This window comes from Chrysemys picta, chromosome 15 (assembly GCF_011386835.1).
Source record: "Chrysemys picta bellii isolate R12L10 chromosome 15, ASM1138683v2, whole genome shotgun sequence".
Classification (NCBI taxonomy): domain Eukaryota; kingdom Metazoa; phylum Chordata; order Testudines; family Emydidae; genus Chrysemys; species Chrysemys picta.
Window position 1 is genome coordinate 33,205,447 of NC_088805.1, and position 23,514 is coordinate 33,228,960.

At 47.0% G+C, this 23,514-nt stretch overlaps 1 protein-coding gene across 1 annotated transcript in view; it reads right to left on the reverse strand.

The window, feature by feature from the left end:
• MN1 (MN1 proto-oncogene, transcriptional regulator) overlaps positions 1-23,514 on the reverse strand; it is a 195,102-nt gene that overhangs the window by 12,672 nt on the left and 158,916 nt on the right. The gene's annotated exons all lie outside the window — the stretch shown is intronic.

Below are 23,514 nucleotides of genomic sequence, written 5' to 3' on the forward strand. Positions count from 1 at the left end.
ACAGTGGGCACATACACACACCCAGCATACACTTGCTTCCCCAGATACTAGTGTGCATACACACACACAGATCTTAGTGTGTAGATATACACACTTAGCATACACATGTATGCACTAAAATATAGAAAATGTGCAGACATATACTAAAAAGTGCACACACTAAGTGAGATTACACAGGCATACCGAGAGTATGTGCACATGTACACAGAAGCATGCATACACATCTGTGATTGCATAGCTACACACACACACACACACACACACCACAAGGCACCTGAGCATACACAAATTCCTGCACACGCACACACACACCCAGGTTTACACACATTCGTGTGCACATACTCAGTCACACTCACGCAGCGACAGTGCTCAGAGCGCAGTGCCAGTAGCTCATCTTCCAAATGCATTTTGTACAGGCCTGCCCTGCTGCTCATCCCCTAGTGCCTGCTGATCCCGCAGGAGTTAATGGGGAGAGACCACACTCAGAACCAAAGCCTTACCTCCCCCTTCTCGCTGCAGACACATGGCGTGTAATGAAGATCGGCCAGCACCACGCGGATGCCCGGAAGTAGCCTAAGACTATAGAGGTGGGAGCCCCTTTACCCATTGACTGCAAACCATGGCTACCTGCGCTGTGCGCTGTCCCTGCAGGAGTGATGCGTGGCAGGCACACCAGTCTCTCCATGCACTGCAGAAACACAAACCCCTCTTGGCTCTTCCTGGTGGCATGTAAGATGTGAAGCAGCAAATCAAGGCAGCGTGTTAACAAGCTTGCCACGGCCTAGCCAGAGACTGCAGCCACGAGACACAGAGAGAAACCAGGAGACAGAGACAGGGAGAGCGAGAAACTAACCTGCTGGGATGTGACACCAGAAAAGGGTCCTGGCCGCAGAGATTTAATACAAGGATTTTACTAGCACAGCATCAAGGTATGTCTTTCCAGGGGTGCTGGGAAAGCCAGTGGCTGAATGCTCCAGCACTAGAGGGCAGAGAATGTGCCTTCCTTTGTGTACACGCAGCAGCTGGCACAATGGGCCATGATCCTGACAAGGGTTCTGCACACTACCAGGCTTTTGCACAGTCCCGGAGAAGCCTGGGCTGCCTTCCACAGGGCTGTACAGAGCCCAGAAGCTCCAAGCTTTCCGTAGCCAGGAGAATCTGGGGACACCTCTGGCCCCAGCAGCTGTGTCTGTCCTTTAAGGGCGAGCGATAGAGATCCAAGCCAGCTGGGAAAGATTCTGTGAGACAGCAGGTGTGAGCGAAGGAGCTGACCCGGCCCCCAGCTCTGCAGTCCCCATATGCCGATTGAAGCTGGGCAGGTCCTTGAGGTTTGTCTGCATGATGGCACTGATGTGTACCCAATTATTGCAATGCCAGGGCCTTGCTGGGGCTTCAGGCTGTGCTCCCACGCTGTCACCAGCCTGTCATGCTGGCCATCTCCTTGGCATGGCCAGGGCAGCTGCTGGAGGATGGAGCCGATGGCCCTGCCATCTCATCAGGGTCAGAAAGACAAGTGACTGGTGATAAACATTGCAGCAGTAAACTCAGGCTCTAAGCGCACACCCTAGATGAGTGCATGGGGCTGCAGCCTGATCTGCGGCTGATGGCCAGGCATGAATTGCATGAAGAAACCAGCACTTTGTAATGCTCTGGTTATGCCTAGAGCAGCACCACGCCCTGCCCCCTTCCTGGCTGGGCAGCCAGCTGCAGACAACTGCCCACTTCTCCATCCTGTTCTCTGCCCCTGGCTAGAGCAAGCCCCTCCTCCTACGCTCTCAGAGCTCTGCAGATTCCTCCAACACTTCGGCATTCTGACACCCACACCGGGCAGTGTCGGCGAGCCAGACGGGGACTTGGCAATGCTCCCTCTGAACACCTCTGGGGGAAGGTCACCCACGGGGTGGTCGGACACCGGCCTTGGCCTACCCCACACCTGGGCGTGCAGGCTGTGTGACCAGTCAATGTGTGTCAAGAAGCTCCACGTGGGGCGAGGGGAGGATTCTAGCCAGAAGCGCTGCCGTGAAGCAGAGAGACCAAGTAGCATTAGGGATGATTCCTTTTCCTGGAGCTAGTAAATCTGCTTGTTCAGTCCTGGAGGAGAGTGACTGTCTGTGATTCTTTAATGTCACATGACAAGCTGCCCCATCCTAAAGTATAGTGCTGCCAGTGCCCATCCCTACACACCTGTCTGCCTGGGGAGAGCCTGTGTCTCTGGGCACTCCCCTTAGGACAGCCCTGCTGCACATCTTCCCCAGCTAGGCCAGAGCCTACATGACGCCCAACAGACCATAATATGGAGAGTTGGGTTGAACCTTTTTATTTTTTCTTGCAAAAAAATTGAAAACGCGAATTTTCATTCACAACTTTGCATTTTGATTCAGGTTTGAAAAACTCCCTTTTTTGCCACTGACCCCCACCCCATGGATTGTGATACAGAAGGGTTGTAGGTTTTTGTTTGGTTTTCCCTTCTTCCAATCTGTATTTTTTCTGGCATTGAAGATGTTTTGAACAAGAATGACACAAGCAGAAATGAAAAACAAAAAGAAGGAAAACATGAAAAAACACAAACTAAAACCCCAGCCTTCGTTCCTTCCAGTGTGAAAAAGGGGATGATGCAAAACATCAACATTTCGAAAAATGCTCAGTTTTCAAAACCCAGAACAAACTGAAAAGGTCAATTTGGAATGAAACAAAAATTGTCATTGAAAAAGCCCAACACATTAAAATGATTCCCAACCCACCCTGAAAAAGAACAGGAGTACTTGTGGCACCTTAGAGACTAACAAATTTATTAGAGCATAAGCTTTCGTGGACTACAGCCCACTTCTTCGGATGCATATAGAATGGAACATATATTGAGGAGATATATATCCTTAAGGACTGGGAATGGCTGAGCCATTACAAACATTGAATCTATCTCCCCTTGTAAGTATTCTCACACTTCTTATCAAACTGTCTGTACTGGGCTAGCTTGATTATCACTTCAAAAGTTTTTTTTCTCTTAATTAATTGGCCTCTCAGAGTTGGTAAGACAACTCCCACCTGTTTATGCTCTCTGTATGTGTGTATATATATCTCCTCAATATATGTTCCACTCTATATGCATCTGAAGAAGTGGGCTGTAGCCCACGAAAGCTTATGCTCTAATAAATTTGTTAATCTCTAAGGTGCCACAAGTACTCTAATAATCTTTTTGCGGATACAGACTAACACGGCTGCTACTCTGAAACCTGAAAAAGTGTTATTTTCAATTCAAACAAAATCCTATTTTTCAGTGGGAAATTTGTTTTGCAGATGAAAATTTCCCCCAGCTTTGACACACTGTGTATTGCTTTGTCTGATTCTGCTCAGGACTGTAAACGCCTTGGGGAAGGAACCACAGTTCCTCGTACGTTTGTACAGTGCCAAGCCACTAAGGTGGTCCCCCTTTGTTCCCCTCCCTGCCCCCCATGGGGTTGGAGTGACAGCACCCAAGTCAGCAGCATTCCAGGGCAGCACAAGGCACAATTTCATAGGGCGCCATTATGGAAACCATCGTCTGTTTAGTTAAAAGGCCAAGCAATTAGAGCTCTGCAAAGTTAGATTAAAAAAGAGACAGCTCTATCGGAGACAGTCCATAATCCTTCACACCCGGCCTGCCAAGCCAGGCCACAATTCAGCAGGCCTTGTCTGGACTGATTATATTTCCTGAAAAATGAACAGTAACTCTTGTGGAGACGCAAGTTATGTTTCTGAAAACGCTCTTCCACACAAATTAAAGTATTAATCACTGTAGCAAATATTACTACGAATGATCATTTATTAAGTTCAAGAAAATATACACCCTCAGAGCAGTCATTTCACACTCTGGTCCCCCTAACACAAACCCCCCCCAGCTCCAGAGCCTAGTGGACACAGGCCTTTTGTTCTGCATTCACTGGTCAATGATGTAAATGTGCTCAGGAAGGTGGCTGCACCGCATACCTCATTCACCACCCAGGCAGCTCCGGCATTGTTGCTGGCTTTGCTGCTTACAAGCTGTTTGTTTGACTGCCCTGCCCCTCCCCTGAGAGCACTGCAAGCACGGTATGTTAAGGAGGTAGAAAAAGGGGAGGAAAATCAGCAGAAATCATTTTAAACCTTGTCTCCTTTTTGCATGAAGCCGACAGCTTCCAGCTCAGCTGGTGTGTGTGTCTGACAGAGCCCAGGAGATGCTCCTCCAACCAGGCCCAGTTTCAGTCCCTTCTCAGACTGCAAGCACCATGTGCACATCTTGAAGATTTCCTTTGGGGAAGACCTGCTTCTGTGCAGGGCCAGTGTAGCACGGCGCGGCCTGGTGGGTTGTCTCTAACATTTTGTCTGTTAGGGACGGCGCTTCACCAGCGGCTTCATGTGCAAAGCGCCTCTGACGATTCAGCGTTCAGAACAGCTTTGCAATTGAATCCTCTGATGAGGCTCGTGACTTACTGTGGGAAACAAAGGAAAAAGGTGATGTATCGTGCTCTCGCTGTACCCCCCGATTTCTACAAGCCGGGGCTGCAAAAAGCCCTCCAGCCTCAGCCATTGCTTTGTGGTAGGGTTCCCTTCTCGCTCCCTCACTGCAAAGCAGGTGCGAACTCAGCGTTCCCTGAGCAGCGTTTCCATCAATGCTCATGTACAGAACGAGGGGGCATTATTCAACAGCGATCTGGTGAGGGGGCGGGAGTGGGTCAGAAATTCATGGTCAGATCCAACAGGAGAATTCTGCCTTTACAACTGCTCGTGCCTGGGAGCCAGGCTCTAATCCCCACTCGCCCACGGACTCAGTGCATGGCTCTTAGGGTGACCAGATGTCCCAATTTTATAGGGACAGTCCCGACATTTGGGGCTTTTTCTTACATAGGCTCCTATTACCCCCCACCCCCGTCCCGATTTTTCACACTTGCTATCTGGTCACCCTAATGGCTCTGGGCAAGTCATTTAGGTTTAAACTTGGGTGCCTGAAGTTACACCTCTAAATCTATGCACAGGGCCATGAATCCAGGGCCTGATTCTTAGAGATGCTGAGCCCCTGAGCCTCCCAACGACGCCAATGACATTACACCAAAGTGAACTTGGCCCAACATCTCATGAAATACAAAATTTGTAATGCAAGTTTTGCCTCTCGCCACCATCTTTCGGTTAAGCTCTGCCGTACGTCAGCCTGCACAAAGCTTACGGGTATGACTCACGGATGCTTCACTGTCTATGGCATTTATTTATCTGCTGCTTCTCATGCAAGCTGCTCAGAGGGCTTTGTGGTGTGCCTCTTCCGAATACAGGACAGTAAACAAGGCTTCATCGACTCCGCCGACCCCGATACCAGTGCTCTGCTGGCATGGGGGCACCAACAGGGAGTGAAAGAAGGAGAAAAAGAAGATTCAGAGGAAACAGACGATGCCTCAGCCCAGCCTGGCACGGTCAGGGTAACAGCCCCGGGGAATGTGTCCCTGGCATTGCCTCTAGCAGACTGGCTTCTCTGACTGGGTCTGTCTGTCAGCACTAACGGGGATGCACCGCAAGAACAATACTGACGGGCCAAAGAGTGGCAAGTTACTGCACAGCCGGTTCCTCCCCTTTCCTCACTGCAGAAATCACTAAGGAATAAATCAAGAGCTGCTGTAGTAAACAAGCAGAATTACAATGAGCGCATTTGGGGAAGGCTCTCGGTTATCGGCGCTGTGTGATACTGTTAGACCTCCTGCTCCAGAAGACCTCTGATGCAACCTTGTCTCCGCAAGCTGGGTCAATACTTCACTGCTGGTGTCAAGTGGAAACTTTCTGGGGTTTGACCTTGCAGGAATTTACTCTTGGGAGGGGGAACCAGTCCATAAAGTTCCTATTAGTATAAAAGCAGATGTAAGCACTTTGTTGGCAGAGTTCAGCAGCAGGGAAGTCTGCAGTTGATCAGTTCTGCCTCACCAGTCACTGCAGTCAACAGGAATTACTACAGAGGATTTTTGTATTCCTTCCCCCAAATCCCCCCAAAAAGAAGATTTAAAGAAATCAGCTGAGCTCCGGCAAAGCTCCAGTATAATGCAATAAATCTGTGCGATTCATGCAGAGAGGAACTGCACCCGTCTGGCCAGGGAATGGCCAGCAGGAGCGGAGCATGAATTTGTAAATGAAGAACAAACACTTGTGCTGTGTGAAAATGCTTTAGTGCAAGAAACAATCAGACTGTGGGGCCTTACTGGTGTTTAGTGAGCTAGGAGGCAGGCAGAAGGCTGCAGGGAGCATTTCCAGTGAGGGCATCCAAGTACCACCCATGTCCGTGTGAGTGTAAGCTCGGCTGCGTTTGGCACTGACCTTCCTGCTCTGTCTGACATGAGGAAGCGGAAAACTGACAGTTCTGGATGTTCTGAATGGCGCTAATGGTGTTCTCCAATTGCCAAGCATAGCTAGGACACCAAGTAGGCACTGGGTAGAACTGTACAGTGCAGGTAGGTGTAAGCTTCCCTGTGCCGCATTATCAACGCACTTCTGCCGCCTCTGTGCTGGATCCTCACGCGGCTCCACCCCACCAGCTGCTCCACTAGGTGTATAGCACCAGAAGTCCGGACATCTACGCAGATCTAAAACCAGGGAGAGCGCCTCTGATGGCATGCCGTGTAAAGATCATGTGTTTTATTGGCATATGCTTGGGATGGCTCTATTGCTTGTGAGAGGTGATGCCATGAGTTATGCAGCCTGTCCCAAACCCATGCTGAGACGCCCCACACCATCCTGTGTCTGTCTGTGCCAACTAGCTACTGCTGCAATGTAACAGAAAGAAATATTCGACCCCTCATTACACAACTTCATTCGATGCACTCAGCCAGTCTTGCTGGAGCCTGTTTCGGGTGCTCTAACTTCATTGTTACATTACATGCTACTGAAATAAAACAGTATCACCTTCTCCCTCCATATTATATTGAAAACCTGCACTGAGTGACCTGGTTTCAACTAGTTTTCCTTTATGATTAACACTCTTGGGGCCCCTACTTGCTCTGTTATTCTCACCAAATGAAAGAGCAGCCCCAGATCCTTGTTAGATTTGCTCACATTTGAGCAGTGTCATGTGGTCAGTAGCCCATGGCAAAACACTAAATTAAAGGCCTAATGCAGAATCCTCCTACAAGCCTGACAACTAATGAATTGAAGGCTTAAGGCCCCAGAGGACCTGCACTGGGATGAAGCCACTTCATACGGCGCTCCAGCACTAGTACAGTCCCTGGGCTGTCATTCAGAAATAAAGAGTTGTTTAATTTTATTCACCGCAGGAAACAGAAACAACAGTATCTCCTTTAACTAACAGCTAGTTTGCTGGAAAGCCATGCAGAGAAGATCCATCTTTACAATGATCCCCCAAATGCCCCTGAAGCATGATGAGACTATTTAGTGCACTGTAGGTACAGACAAATAAACTCCCTGCTTGCTTTCAATTAACTGTCTTTGAGGCCCTGGTACAGAAAAACAAACTCTCTTGTTTGCGATCAAAACGAAGGCACCTCCCCCAAAATACAAACCTTTTGCTTTTCATTCGGCCAGGCCACTACCCAGTTAGAACTCGCCTCCTTTGACTCCAGCCAGTGGCTGGGAGTGGGCCACAGCCTACAACAAGGAGACTAGGAGACGACGTCCCCAAATTCTGCAGTGATTCTTCACTTAGAAGGAGCCGGTTGACTTGATTTTCTTGTCTCGATGTTCCCAGGACATCAACGTACTCACGTATCTAGGGGACAAATCACCAGCACAAAAGGACCAGGAGGCCTCCTGCAATGGTGTGCGTTTGGGCAGCCACTTTCGGCGCAGCCCGTTGCGGCTATCCTTGTGATTGCCCCAGAGAGGAATGCCGCTCTTCTCTCCTGTGGTTTCCATGTCTCTCTCTCTCCATGATGGAAATGGCAGTGAGAGTCCTGTCAACTGTGCAGGTTCCCAACACAAACTGGTAAGGGCCTGGCTGAACCAGCTTTATGAGTTGCTGCTGCAGCTGTCCCGCAGCCCGAAGGGTGGCTGCACCCCGGCGTTGCTCCCTTTGCCCCTGGATGAGCCCTGTGCAGTGTTTCAGTCCACGTGTTGAACAGCGACCCTGTTTTTCCTAGGCTGCGCAGTACAACTGAACAGACACAGTTTGTGGGTGACGTTACTGCCCTTCAGCAGCTGATCTGTGCTAATCCCAACACACCTCAGGAAAGCCAGAGACCACCAGGACCATCCTCCATCTCCAGCTTTAATACTAGACACACAAATCCCTTCTTTCCACCATTACATCAGAAACCCAGATTGGGGGTAAACACCGGGGCTAATGCACTGCTCTGAAACAGGTCAGGTTGGATCTTCACCCTGGCAAGGTTCAGCCTGCTGTGTCAGACAGATCTGGCCCTGCAAGCATCAGTCGTGTCACGAGGACATTCCCCAAGACCCCTCTCCTTCCCCAGCTCCCTCCTCTCCCCTCTTCCTCCCACATGGACAAGAACTAAACTATTCTTCCCCAGGCTAAAGAAATGTAAAAACTGCAGCTAGACAGTGCTAGCACGTCACAACAAAACACAAACAGTCCAATGGCTTTAAAGCAAAAGTAACAACGGAGCTATCATCTGACCACACACACACACACACACACACACACTTACTTAGTTTTGGAGTTCATTTTATTTTCTGAATATAGTATTTACAACACAAAATTGGACTTTGCAACATCCCTTTCCCACGAGAGATCCGAGTGAGCGCTATAACTAGATAAACTCAATAATTAAGAACAATTAGCTGCATACATGCAGCTCTTCAGTCTGCTTTTAAGCGCTAGGACTGACTGGGAATTACTGTTAGTAGCAGGCAGGCAGCATACTCCATGGCTGAGAGGCATATGTGGAAAAATTCAAGCCCAACAGCCAGCCAATTCTCTTCAGCACAAACTAGGACAGAGAATGGCTGGGAATATTTGGCCAGCGAAGATCGTTCACGTATAACGGAGCTGTTTCCTTAAGGGCCTTCCATGCTCTAGCACTACATGTTCTTCAGGGAAGCCCCAAAGCTGGAAGGCTTCTAGGGAAAAGGAGCTCTTTCCCCCATGGGAGAAGGCGGGCGCTAGCGCTGGCAGGCTTCACTTAATGCCATTTTAGTCACGGTTTGGGGCTGTATCATTTGGTGTTTGCTCTGGTTTGGGATGTGATATGAAATGGGAGTCAGGGGTATTTATGAAAGGAGTGGGAATTGTGAAAGGTTCAGTGTCAGGACAGTGGGTCAGCCTCAGCTGGACCCGGATGTGGGAGCGAACTCAAGGGCAACCCTGGGTGGGGCTGGCTGTGGGAGACTAGCCCGCGTAGGACCTGGCAGTGGTAGGCCACGAGGAGCAGACTTTGCAGGACCAGACTTTGGAGCAAGACCTGGTGGTGCTGACTTCACTGGCCTGCAGCAGATGGACTCAGAAGTGTGGGCTCCTCGTGCCTGGGCAGTGACTAGTGGGACAGCCACACCCCTCCCATGCTCTCGGGGGTTCGCTCATGCCATTTGTAATGTAAACAGATGTTTTATTTGATTTCTCCCAAGTAAAAGCTATCTGTGGCGTGACATACCCAGGGACTGCTGAGTGCTTGCAGGTGGGGAAGGAATACCTCTAAAGGTGATCAGGTGGTTACATTTTCAGTCCCTCAGGCCTGGGAGTAGAGAGGGTTCTATGGTAAAGCTTGAACTCATCATTTTTAGTGATTTAGCCTCTAGACCTCACTTGAACCTGGCACTTGCTACTGTTACCCCCACCTGGCACAAGGATTATGCTCACATTACTAAAGAAGGCTTCCAGATGCTCTTTGAAGCTACAGATTTTCAAGGGTTCCATTCGCTTTATCATTTGTCCTGTTAAATGAGAACATAAGAACGGCCAGACTGGGTCAGACCACTGGTCCATCTAGCCCAGTATCCTGTCTTCTGACATTGGCCAGTGCCAGGTGCCCCAGCGGGAATGAACTGAACAGGGCAATTTATTGGGTGATCCATCCCATGTCATCCAGCCCCAGCTTATGGCAATCAAAGATTTAGAGACATCCAGAGCATGGGGTTGCATCCCTGACCATCGTGGCTAATAAGTCCATGGAGGCTAGGTCCATCAATGGCTATCTAATTCTTTTTTGAACCCTGTTATAGTTTTGGCCTGCACAACATCCCCTGGCAACAAGTTCCACAGGTTGACTGTGTGTTGTGTGAAGAAATACTTCCTTTTGTTTGTTTTAAACCTGCTGCCTATTAATTTCATTGGGTTACCCTGTGTTATGTGAAGGAATAAATAACACTTCCTTATTTACTTTCTCCACACCAGTCATGATTTTATAGACCTCGACCATATCCCCCCTTAGTCGTCTCTTTTCCAAGCTGAACAGTCCCAGTCTTTTTAATCTCTCCTCATATGGAAGCTGTTCCATCCCCTAATCATTTTTGTTGCTCTTCTCTGGACCTTTTCCAATTCTAATATATCTTTTTTGAGATGCGGCAATCAGAATGCATGCCACATTCAAGGTGTGGGTGTACCATGGATTTATATTGTGGCATTATGATATTTTCTTATCATAAGATTGTTAGGAACCATTAGGAAAAGGCTAGATAATAAGACATTCTGCTAGCTCTTTTGACAGCTACTGCACATGGAGTTGTTCTCTGAAAACATCTGCTCAAAGATCTTTTCCTTGAGTATTTGGAGTTAGATCCCATCATTTTGTATGTATAGATGGGATTATGTTTCTAATGTACATTATTTTGCATCTATCAACAGTTAATTTCATCTGCCATTTTGTCACCCAGTCACCCAGTTTTGTATGATCCCTTTGTAATGCTCTGCAGTCTACTTTGGACTGAACTATCTTGAGTAATTTTGTAGTGGTTGCAAACTTTGCCACCTCACCTCAATGTTTACCCCCTTTTCCAGATAATTTATGAATATGTTGAACAGCCCTGGACCGAGTACAGAGCCTCGAGGAGCCCTGCTATTTATCTCTTTCCATTGTGAAAGTTGACTATTTCTCACTTTGTTTCCTATCTTTTAACCAGTTACTGGTCCATGAGAGGACCTTCCTCCTTATCCCAGGGCTGCCTACTTTGACAAGGTCCTTCATCAAAGGCTCTTAAATAAAGGCTTTCTGAAAGTCCAAGTACACTATATCCACTGGCTCACCCTTGTCCACATGTTTCTTCAGAGTTCTCAAAAATTCTAATAGACTGGTGAGGCATGATTTTCCTTTACAAAAGCAAAGTTGACACTTCCCCAACATATCTTGTTCATCTATCTGTCTGATAATTCTGTTCTTTACAATAGTTTCAACCAATTTGCCTGGTACTGAAGTTAGGCTTACTGGCCTATAATTGCCAGGTTCGCCTCTGGAGCCTTTTTTTAAAATTGGCATTACATTAGTTGTCCTCCAGCCATCTGGTACAGAGGCTGATTTAAGCAATATAGGTTACATACCACAGTTAGTAGTTCTGCAAATTCATATTTGAGTTCCTTCAGAACTCTTGGGTCCATACCATCTGGTCCTGGTGACTTATCACTGTTTAATTTATTAATTTGTTCCAAAACCTTCTCTAATGACACCTCAATCTGGGACAGTTCCTCAGATTTTTCATCTAAAAAGAATGGTTCAGTTATCCGAATCTCCCTCACACCCTTTGCAGTGAAGACCAATGCAAAGAATTCATTTAGCTTCTCCGCAATGGTCTTGTCTTCCTTGCATGCTCTTTTAGCGCCTCAATCGTCCCCAGTGGCCTCACTGACTGCTTGGCAGGCTTCCTGCTTCTGATATACTTAAAATAAATTGTTGCTGTTAGTTTTTATGTCTTTTGCTAGTTGCTCTTCAAATTCTTTTTTGGCCTGCCTAATTTTATTTTTACACTTGACTTGGCAGGGTTTATGTTCCTTTCTATTTTCCTCACTGGAATTTGACTTCCAATATTTAAATGGTGTCTTTTTGTCTCTAGCCGCCTCTTGTATTGTGTTGTTTAGCAATAGTGGCATTTTTTGGTCTTATTTGTTTTTGTTTTTATTATTATTTGAGTCATACAAATAGTTTGTCTCCATTTTGGTGTTTTTTTAAAAGGTTCCATGCATCTTGCAGGCATTTCACTCTTTTGACTATTCCTTTTAATTTCTGTTTAACTAGCCTCCTCGTTTTGTGTAGTTCCCTTTTTTTTTAATTTAAACATTACTGTGGTGGGTTTCTTGGCTATTTCCTGCCCTACAAGGATGTTAAATTTCATTACATTATGGTTGATATATGCACCTCTTGGTCCAGCTCCTGTGCACCACTTAGGACTAAATCAAGAATTGCCTCTCCCCCTGTGGGTTCCAGGACTAGCTGCTCCAAGCAGCAGTCATTAATGGTGTCTAGAATTTTTCTCTGCATCCTCTCCTGAGGTAACATGTTCCCAGTCAATATGGAGATAGAAAACCCAATAATAAGTGTGGGTTCAACTGTTTTTGTAGCCCCTCTAGTCTCCGTGAGTATTTTGCAATCACAGTCACCATCCTGGTCAGGTGGGCAGCAGTATATTCCGACTGCCATTCTCTTGTTAGTCAAGCACGGAATTTCTATCCATACAGCTTTTGTGGTACTGTTTGATTCAAGATTTTATGCTATATGTGACTATTCTTTCTTTCACCTACAGTGCCAGTCCCCCACCAGCACCACCTACTCTGTCCTTCCTGTATAGTTTGTACCCTGTGGTGTCCTCTTGATTCTGCCAAGTTTCTGTGATGCCTCATTGAATACCAGGCATTCATGTTCACCCGTCTTAGTATTTATCCCCCTTCTTTGGGCGAGGTGCATGAGGATTGGGAATGGCAATATCGGCTAATAGCCAGCACTGGGAGTAATCATTGTCCTCAGGGCCGGCTCTGGCTTTTTTGCCGCCCCAGGCAAAAAAGCCTCCGGCCGCCCCCCCCAAGCGCAGCAGGGGAGGGCGCCGGGGAAGGGCAGCCAGAGCGCCGGGGGGAGGGCGCCGAGCCCCGGCCGGGGCTCCGCTCTCCCCGGTGGCCAGGGGGGGAGGGCGGCCAGAGCCCTGGGAGGAGGGTGGAGTGCCCGGCCGGGGCTCCGCTCTCCCCGGCGGCCGGGGTGGGGAGGGCGGCCAGAGCCCTGGGAGGAGGGTGGAGTGCCCGGCCGGGGCTCCGCTCTCCCTGGCGGCCAGAGCGCGGGAGGGAGGGCGGCGAGCCCGGCCATGGCCCCGCTCTCCCCGGCGGCCGGAGCCAGAGCACCGCACCACGCCGCCCCCGTCCAGGTGCCACCCCAAGCACAAGCTTGGTGGGCTGGTGCCTGGAGCCGGCCCTGATTGTCCTAATGGCCAACCAGGCCCTTACGTCCAGAAATGCAAATCTGTTTACAGCACATAGCTCTGTGTGAGATTTCTCAGTGACAAATGTAGCTATTTATATGACAGAAATGAGTGTATGCAATGGGGTCACGGAAGCTTTGTGCTTAACTAACGTTAACATTATTTATCTGACAACATTTTTATGATACTAGTAAATAATGTTTCATTGCTGTTTAATTTGGAATCAATATGGTGCCTCTGTTTATTTACACGCCCCACTTCAGCAGGAAGGTGGGGGAATTGGTTTGTCCTCCCTTTGCTACATTGCAGAGGGGAGAGAGCTTGTACTGGGGATTCAGAGAGCCCAGGAGCGCCGAATACCCGTAGAAAAGCGTGGCCCCATTCGAAAAATAGATGTACTTAGTGGGGTCATTATTAACTAAACAAGCTGTGTGAAGAAAGGCCAAAGACACAGTTACTCTTTACTGCCTGTAAATAACCAATTAGTCAGCTCATCTAACAAACTCATCTGTCTGTGTACATATGTGCGCGTGAGCATGGGAGGGAGCACGTTAGATACGGTGGAACAAGTCTTGGGAGAGATTTTTGAGTCATATTTGGAAAACAAAAACTACTTGATGTCTGTCTGATACAAGGAATTAGTATCCTTTTCTCTAATTTATAGAGCTCCCTCTTACAAAGAATACAGCTGGCCAACTAGGGTTACTACAGTAGTTGCCATAAAAAAGTTAACATTTGCTGTCAGCAGATAGATTGCCATTTCCTGTTGGGGGCAGGGACTTGTGTATGAATAGATTCTAGTAGCCTGTGGGTGCACTGGAAATAAATACTAATAAATGGTGCTAGCTCACATACACCTGTGGAGTAACTGCTCGCAATTGCTGCCTTGTAAATGGCAACCATTGTACGTGCTGAACTGGTGGCAGTTTTACACATGCTTTTCCATTTCTTGGGAACATCCAGTGAGCAGAAACGAGAAACTCTGCATCCACCATTACTCAGGTCAGAGTTGGACCAATATAGGAAACTTTTCTGTAGCTGGCAGAGGAGACAGTCCTTAATACCCTTTTGCAGAGGTGATCATTTCACATCCAAACTTTGGGCAGAAAGGCCTGTCTGACCTTTCCCTTCCCTCTACAAAGATGTCAAAGCATGCTCAGTCCACGTACACTCAGCACTGCCCAGGTCAAATCCCACGTACAGCAATTCTTCTGGCTATGCACTGAGAGCTCATGAAGCCACCTGAACAGAAAGGCAGGACTCCTTTTAGCTATTACCACAGTGTCAGCCCGTGATGATTGGGGCTTGACTGTTGACTAGAACTCCTGATGCTTTGCTCTGAGCCCCGGGATAGCCTCTGCTTTAACTGGGAGCAGGGAAGAAGAATGGGATGGAGGGGGTGTTTGTGTGTACACACAGGCTACCGACTGCTGTGGAACGGGGTATACAAGACCTGCTTATGTGCCTAGATTAGTTCCCTCTAGGGCTCAAGTGTGCATGTGACCACACTCCTGACTTCCTTTGTTGGTTTAAAATATCCCATAATATCTTCGTAAAGAAGTGATGTTCAAAACCAGGGCTTGCTTACAGAAGGGCGACCCTGTGGACCCCACAGAGCTAAGACTCATCACACTCTGGGTATATGGGGATGTCACATACGTAATGTCACACCAAATAGTGTAACGTTAGTGGAAAGCACAGATATTTGACCCATTCAGTCAAAAAGCAGGTGTCAAAATAGGGGGCTAAATGCTGAGGATCAACCACTCGAGACTGACAGCGACTGCGACGTATTTAATCACAGCCATTTCTCCTACTTATGAATAAGTGAGAAGACAGATTGTAAGTTTCACTCTCCTCTCCATTTATAATGACAAATCATTGGTTTCCATCGTGTGAAGGGGGTGGGATTAAGAGGAACACTACAGGCTGAAATGTATTTATTTACTTGATACACTGTACAAAGTATGAGCAATTTTAGGGCAGGCTCCCCAAATACCAGCTCAGCTCTTCATCACCTGGTCCCAGAGTGACCACCCGCTCTGGTTTTGTTTTAATGTCCTTATCACTAATGCTGGCATTTTAGCATTAATTTTGTTCCTAGACAGTCTTCAATCTTGTTAATTTTAACACACTCTGAGCATTTCTTAGCTGAATCTAACATAAACCCCCTAATTTAAGATACATTAGATAAATACACTTATGAGTAGTATTGGCTATTTCTGTGAACAGCAATCCAAATACATTTCCCCTAATTTAATGTCCTCTTTGTAGTCTATCAATAAATGAAGTTCTCAGAACCACACTTAAATGGATAGACAGCACTATACTCTGATAGACAAAGCCATCCAAAAAAAAAAAAAAAAAAACCCCACCTCATCTCGAGACCAAAATGTCTTAGAGTATAGAATTCCTTGACTTATTGTTCTCTCCTCTTGGCTGCACTTGAATATTAAATGTTGTATTAATAGCTCACTCTTAATTATCCATGAGTAATGTACTACAACCAGGAAATTAATGAAGGGAAGCCCCAGAAAAATGAAAAAATCTCTCACTATCACAGATACATTTTCAAACAGTCTGTGGCAGAGGCAAACATTGAACACAACTGGGTATAGGTTTTTGGAGTATACCAGGGAGCTACAGCTGCACCCTAGTTGAAAAGGCACCTCATTTTGATTCAGAATTGTTTACTTTAGGAAAGGGATTAGAAGAGGGGACATGACAAAAGAATATAAAATAATGAATGGTCTAGAGAAGGTAGATCAGGAACTTCTGTTCTTGTCTCACAGCTTAAGAACAAGAGAACACTCAATCAACTGAAAGGTGGGAAATTCAAAACGGATAAAAGGAACTAATTTTTCACAAAATATGCAATTAAGCTGTGGAACTCATTGCCACAGGAAGTCGCTGAGACCAAGCATTTGGCAAGAGTCAAACAAGGACTGAACATTTCTATAGATAATGAGACTATCCAGAGTTATAACAGTTAGTATGAACATACATTTTGGAAGCGATACTAAAGCCCTCATGCTTCAAGGAATAAGAGGAGGCCTGGAGCGGCGGTGTGGGGGCAGATTACCCCACATCTGCCTAATGTAAGCTTTCTTGCACCCTCCTCTGAAGCGCCTGGTGCTGGTCTCTGTCGGAGACAGGACATTGAAGTGGGTGGAGCTCAGAGCTGATCCAGTCCAGAAAGCCCTATGTTCCACAAGGCTCTGTAGGCATTTACATATTGTGGGGAGATGGGACATGGTCAGATAAAAGGGAGGACAGGTTATAATCTTCAGGAATGAGATGTCTCAGTTGCCAGGGGCAATGTGCAGGTGAGAAGAGCACATCCTTCTTTCCTCCTCTGGGCATGTCTACCACTCCGTCGCTGGGGAATGTAAAATGAAAAGCCACTGGAAAGAGAGCCCATCACAGTGATCAGGCAGCACAGGGTGAATGATGCTGTGTAGATGGGAACGTCAGAACATCACAAATTCAAACTCCCTGTTTTGAGAAACCTGATCAGGTTCCTACCCAGAGAAGCAGAACGCATATATGGCTCTGCAGGTCTATCGCCTCCTACGGTCAATGCAAAAGCTGAACTGCCATGAGATTCCTCTGGGTAAAGTGCCAGCACAGGAGATCAGACTAACAATGCAGTGTGAATAACATTAGCGTGCTCTCTAAAGCAGCATCTACTGGATGTTTGCAGACAGCTTGTGTATCTTTTACTGCAGTACGGGGGGAACCATTCAGAACCCTTAATAGGACAGCCACTTTCTGTATCTGTATCTGGAGCAGCACTTAACCACATCAATACCCATTTTAGGTGTCCAAGTACTCATATGAGCATCCTACTAATTCACTCATGCTTGAAAATTGAGCCCTGTACGAGATGTCACCAATGAAATATACATATACCATATACTGTGTATATTATCACTCCTACTGTATTGACCTACTTTAAGTATATTTCTCCCCACAGGACAAAATATACCTGTCAAATTACTGTACATCACGCAAGAGGTAGGACACCTGTTCCTCTTCACATGATCTCATTTCACAGGGGCATTTCAGGGTCGATAGAAGCAACACAAAACCCTTCTAAATGATGTACTTTGTAATACCAATGTGAAAGTGCTCAGATACTGTGGGGATGGCAGCAGCATTAACAGATAGCGAGGTAAATCTATATTTTAAATAAGACACCCTCCAGTGAAATAAACACGGTCTGTTTTTTGGAGCACTGTCTGCATTTCTGGCTCTTGGTATAGACTCTAATGAGAGCTTGAGATAATCAGCATTGTGGGAGAAGTACAGAATAGTATGACTTTGATTCATCTATTTGGGCATTAGGGCGTAACCTCAGCAACGTCTCCCTACCTAGGACGAGATCTGACGCGACAGAATTAAAGTCCTGTAACTCTAATCCAGTTAAAAGCAACAGAGAGTCCTGTGGCACCTTTTTGACTAACAGATGTATTGGAACATAAGCTTTCGTGGGTGAATACCCACTTCATCAGACGCATCTTTGTCTAATCCAGTTGTGATTTGTTTAGAGTGTAATTGATGGAACGGTTCATCCCAGGGAAGAGCAGGGCTAGCTGTACTCTGTATGCTTCTTACTAGTTCAAAGCAATAAGAAAATTAACATGGCATCACTGACTTTTCTGAGCTTTTTCTGGCCACATGTATGGGGCCGTATGATGCCATTTAATGATGCAAGCCTACAGGCCCAATTCTGATCCCCTCACTTGGAGCCCCATCTTGCAACTAGCTTGATGTGGAACCATCACTTATGTCAATGGGCGTTCCAAGGGTGGGGACAGGACTCAACTTGCAAGGGGAAAATCTCACTTCTTTCCATGCTGACTGACTGACTGCCTGAACAAGGCGTTCGGGAGAGGGCCCTACCTGAGAGGAAGTTCCAGAGGTGTTGTTATCCAGACTAAGAGCAAGCTAACACTCACACGTGATCCAAGATCCCAACAGATACTAGCCAATGCTCACGCATAGTCTGTGGATAAAATTGCATTCACCATGGTGACATACTCGCTATGGCAGCAAAGAGATTGGTCTGTTCCGGTATTGTATTGCTTGCTTAATGGGTATTGTACAAATCTAAGGTCAGAATAGTCCCACTTCAAGCATGAGCTGAGGTCGCTCTGATGCTAACAGAAGAAGTGTCATGGGAGCATACAAGGTCACATCAAAGGCAACATAATCTTGGGAATTCTCTGCTCTGCCATGCACATTTTATTTTACAATAAATATAGTGGAATTGTGATTTAATACTTGAAAATAATTGGTTAAAAAAACAGTCCTCTAGTGGACTGTAATGCCCTACCACCCAGTTCTACAGATGCCTTAGAGAGAGAACTCCAGATAGTTAAGTCCAAAGCAGACTGCAAAGAGTTACAAGGGATCTCACAAAACCAGGTGACTGGACAACAAAATGGCAGATGAAATTCAATGTTGATAAATGCAAAGTAATGGACACTGGAAAACATAATCCCAACTATACATACAAATGATAGGGTCTAAATTAGCTGTTATCCCTCAAGAAAGAGATCTTGGATTCATTGTGGGAAGTTCTCTGAACACATCCACTCAGTGTGAAGTGGCAGTCAAAAAAGCTAACAGAATGTTAGGAACCATTAGGAAAGAGATAGATAATAAAGACTGAAGATATTATAATGCCACTATATAAATCCCTGGTACGCCCACCTCTTGAATACTGCATGCAGTTCTGGTTGCCCCATCTCAAAAAAAAATACATTAGATTTGGAAAAGGTACAGAGAATGGCAAGAAAAAGGGTATGGAACAGTTTCCATATGAGGAGAGATTAAAAAGACTGGGACTGTTCAGCTTGGAAAAGAGACGACTAAGGGGGGGATATGCTAGAAGCTTATAAAATCATGACTGGTGTGGAGAAAGTAAATAAGGAAGTGTTATTTACTCCTTCTCATAACACAAGAACTAGGGGTCACCCAATGAAATTAATAGGCAGCAGGTTTAAAACAAACATAAGGAAGTACTTCACACAATGCACAGTCAACCTGTGGTCTTGCCAGGGATGTTGTGAAGGCCAAAACTATAACTGTATGACCGCGGTTATGGTCTTATGTTCTAGAATACAGCATAGAAGCATGCCAGGAAATCAATGTGCCAAGAAACTATGACTTACGAATTCTCCCACCAAGAGCCGGAGCACAGTGAGAAAACACCAGGCCACTCCTACGAGGAGCCTCTGGCCATTCCTGGTGCAGGAACTGCAGCGTTCACTTTAACAGGTGTAGTTCAGGAGTTTCTCCAAAGGAGTGAAACTGCTAAGTGTCTAATTAAATATGTGCCTCCCATCACTGGAGCTCTGCAGCACCCATGAATTATGCAGTGGCTCACCTACATGTCAGCAGGATCACAATATTGATGAGTTATCCTGTGTGTAATCTGATAAAAACCAAGATAAACTCAGCAGAAATGGAGTGTAATATGATCCTTTCCTTTCAATAAACAATTTCCAGCCCTGTGTTCTGATTGTCTCCTCTGTATTCGTCTCTTCCTGTGCTCTCTTGTCACCTTAGGCAGCCTAATGTAACGGCTCTTCAATATGGCCTAATACCGAAATGAATAAACAGCCAAGCTGGCTGCATTAACCTACGAGCTGTGAGACAGTGCTGGGTGTCTGTTAAATACTACCTGGGGGATAGTTTCATGCCATATGGAATTAGAAGCTCGTGCTTTCAATAATGCCGGTGCATTCCACAAGGTCTGCTTTTTGGCATTTAGATTAATGCTGGAGACAGGGAGGAAGAAGTTGCCATACCTCACACTGACTCCCTCTTCTCAGTCTGAACAAATGACGGATGACAGAGTGCAACTCCCACTTGGAAATGCTTCCCAACACTCCTCCAGACCTGCAGCCTGACTGGATTCCAATGCAAGCCGCCGGCTTTAGATCCCCAATCCAGATGCTCTTAAAACCCTGGGAAAAGTGGGTCACTTGGGCTCCCTTGTTTTCATCTAAGTGCATCAATGCAAGAAATATCTTGAGAGAGTGGGGAAAAGATTTGACCTTCTAGGTGATCATCGGGGTAGAGCAGTTAGAACAGAAGGCTGGGAGTCAGGAGACGTGGCTTCTAATCCAGGCTCTGACACTTCCCTCCTCTGGGGTTGTTTCCACAGCTGCAAAGTGGGGATAGTGACACTTACTATGCCGGACTCATCTGGCTTTGAAATCGTCCCGGGCAGGCACTCTATGCAGGTGCTAAGGTGCATCGCTCTTTGCTCAGCCTTGGAAAAGCTACACTAGTCTGTTTTTAAAAAGAAAAGAAAACGTTGCCACACTGTTTAAGGAGCACTTGTGACTTTTCTTCCCAATGCCCTCTTCATGCCAACCACAGAGAATTAATATTTTGCTGGAATGAAGGGACCAGCATAGTTTTCTTGGTCGAAACAGAAATAATGGCTGAAACATGGAGATAAAGGGCTCCCAGTTAGCTGGCCATCGGTTTTTGTGATCTTTAGGAGAAAGGAAATAATTCAATCTCAAAGTTGAATTGTAAGGAGCAGAACACGGTCTGAACTTTCCTTTTCCTTCAGCAATTTTCCAGAGTCTAGTTGCCTTCAGAGAACAAATCTCTGATTCCCTTTTTATTTGTATTTTAATTTTATTTATTCCGTATGCTGAAGCTGCAGTTAGCGCCCTCACTGGAATACATTCTATTAGCAACTTGTCCTATTCTAGCCAAGAAGTCAGGGGGCCGGATTCTGGTCTCACTTGTACCACTGTAAATCAGAGTTGCTCCGTGGGAGACAGAATTAGGCCTGAAACACTCAGCACAGTCTGAAACACAGCTACACTGGGTTGGCTTGCACACTGCCTTACGACAAGAGGTCAGGTATGAACATGGGTGACAAGCCAACAAAAACCAGGGGATTGAGCGGGAAAGTGACTGTCTCACCCCTGCTTTGTGTCATTGTGAGAAAAGCCCCTGAGTGAGGGTAGGACGCACAACTCCAGGGTCCTTAGCAACCTCCTGCAAATGTCCCAGGAAATAACATGTGGCTACAACAATAGCTGCAAATGGAATCCAGAGGCTCAAGGTCCCCCAAGAGGGAACTGAATGGATGGAGGAGCCTTTGGGATCACAGCAGAGAAGCCTCATCTGAAGGTAATTATTATGGCCATTGATGCTGCAGGTTCACAGTGTGCAGCACCCTGCAGATGAACACAGAGCACCTACAGGTCACAGGCACCAGGCCTGGACCTATCCTGGACCTTCCCAAGCAAAGCACTTTGTGAATCCGGGGGCTTAGGCCGAGGCGGTGCTGCTCAGTGCGTGACCCGCTCCGGGTTGTTTTAAAAGAGAACGTGTCCATCCCAGGAGCACACGGGGCCTGGTTCGCTGCCATTGCGTTAGCTCCATTGACTTTGATGAAGTCGCTTCTGTTGCAGGGCTGTCTGCAACAGCACCTCCCCATTGCAAACATCGCTGCGCCCCATGGTTGGGCTTCTGCCCTGGGTGTGGTACTGGGGCACACTGGTGGACGATTGCTTCTAGTCCTGGGTTGGGGCAAATATCCATGCAGGTGCTGGTAGAACTGTCAGCAGCATTGGATGAGGAGATGCTGCAGACCTGCCGGAGTCTCAGTGAGGTGGCACTGGTTGTCCCTCTCAGACAGAGCCCAGAGACTCAAAGTGGCAGCTGCTCTTCCCCCTTGAACTCGGCTGTGGAGCCATGCACACACAATCCTCTCCTCTCCCCCACTGGAGACTGAAATGCCTTGGGGAAGTCATGCAATGCTGTGGGCACCTGTGGCAGCAGCTGACACATGGCACGTAGCTCTGCCTCTCTTCCACAGCTGATGGCAAGGAGCTGGAGGGGAAGGAAGTCCACTGGCTGAAATCAGCCCTGCCAAGACAGCAGTGATGCTGGAGTGAAGCAGGACACGGCCTGATGGAAGGTGTGTGCCCTCACATTGCCAGGGGGGCTCAAAGCCTTTGCAGCTCCTGGACTCCTAAATGGTCTTAGAAGTCAGGAACTTCTTTGAGCGGCCGCAGGATCACACCTTTCCTGGCCCCAGTGACCAATCAGATGTCAAACCCGGGCTTGAAAGCCACCACATGCTCTGCCTGGGGAGGAACATGGCAGCCTTTCCTCTGAGTAACACGGGAGCTGCAACCCCCGTCTCCCAGCGCTCTGTGCACTTCACAGCTTCCTGCCCAACACAGGACCCATACAAGTGCCTGATCCTACTCCTGTCTGTCTCATTTCATTCCCCTGGCCTGGCAGGCCAGCAGTAGTGCTCAGGGATGGCCGAGTTAACAGCACGGAGGTGACCGGGGCTTGGGCTTTCTCAATGGCTGGCCTACAGTAAAAACATACACAGACGTTCCCAACAGGTCAACAGTGCACACAACCTGCCTTCCCCGTGTGCGTTTATCCTCCCGCTTCCAGAGCCACGAGACAATTGTCACTTTATGCAGACATGCCAGTTCACTAATAGATCACTTCAATGTGTGTGCATGAAACCAGCATGATTTCATTGCATTTCAAATACTGCAATACAGTCATTTAGTTTCACATTTGAAAAAATGGGTATTACCATGAGCTAAACACACACTAGCAAATGTCTGTCTGGTGACACGAATGGCCGTGATACAGGGAACAGAGCACTCGGACTCCTAATCGGCCTGCACATCCCTTACAGATTGCATGTTCTTACACTTTGGCTTATTAGAATGGCTCTCACATATGGAGTGTATTAAAAACCTGGATTCACTGTACAGTCAAATAAGAAAATGTTTCGCTTACGATGCCCCAAAAGACCGAAAAGGTCCTAGATTCCCAGACACCTGTGGACAGAGTCTGATTCCACCTGCACTGGTGTAAGCCCAGGGAAACACCACTGAAGCTAACGGAGTTATGTTGGATTCATGGTGGGGTGAGATCAGGATCTGGCTCGTACCCTTTAATACAAGCAAGCAACAAAAAGGAAATACCTCATTTCCCACAGACCAGTACATATAAGCTCAGACACACTAGGGCCAAGCGTCTGCTGTCTGCAATGCTCCCCTGTCAGAGCTCTGGCTAGCATTCGGGTTTCTTTGCCATGACCGTTCATATCTGAAAAAGTCATCAGTCTGCCTGTTCCTTCACTTAGAAAAGAAAGGTCACTTCGGGGCTTGTGGGGCTTTTAAATAGAGGAACACTCTTGATTTTTGA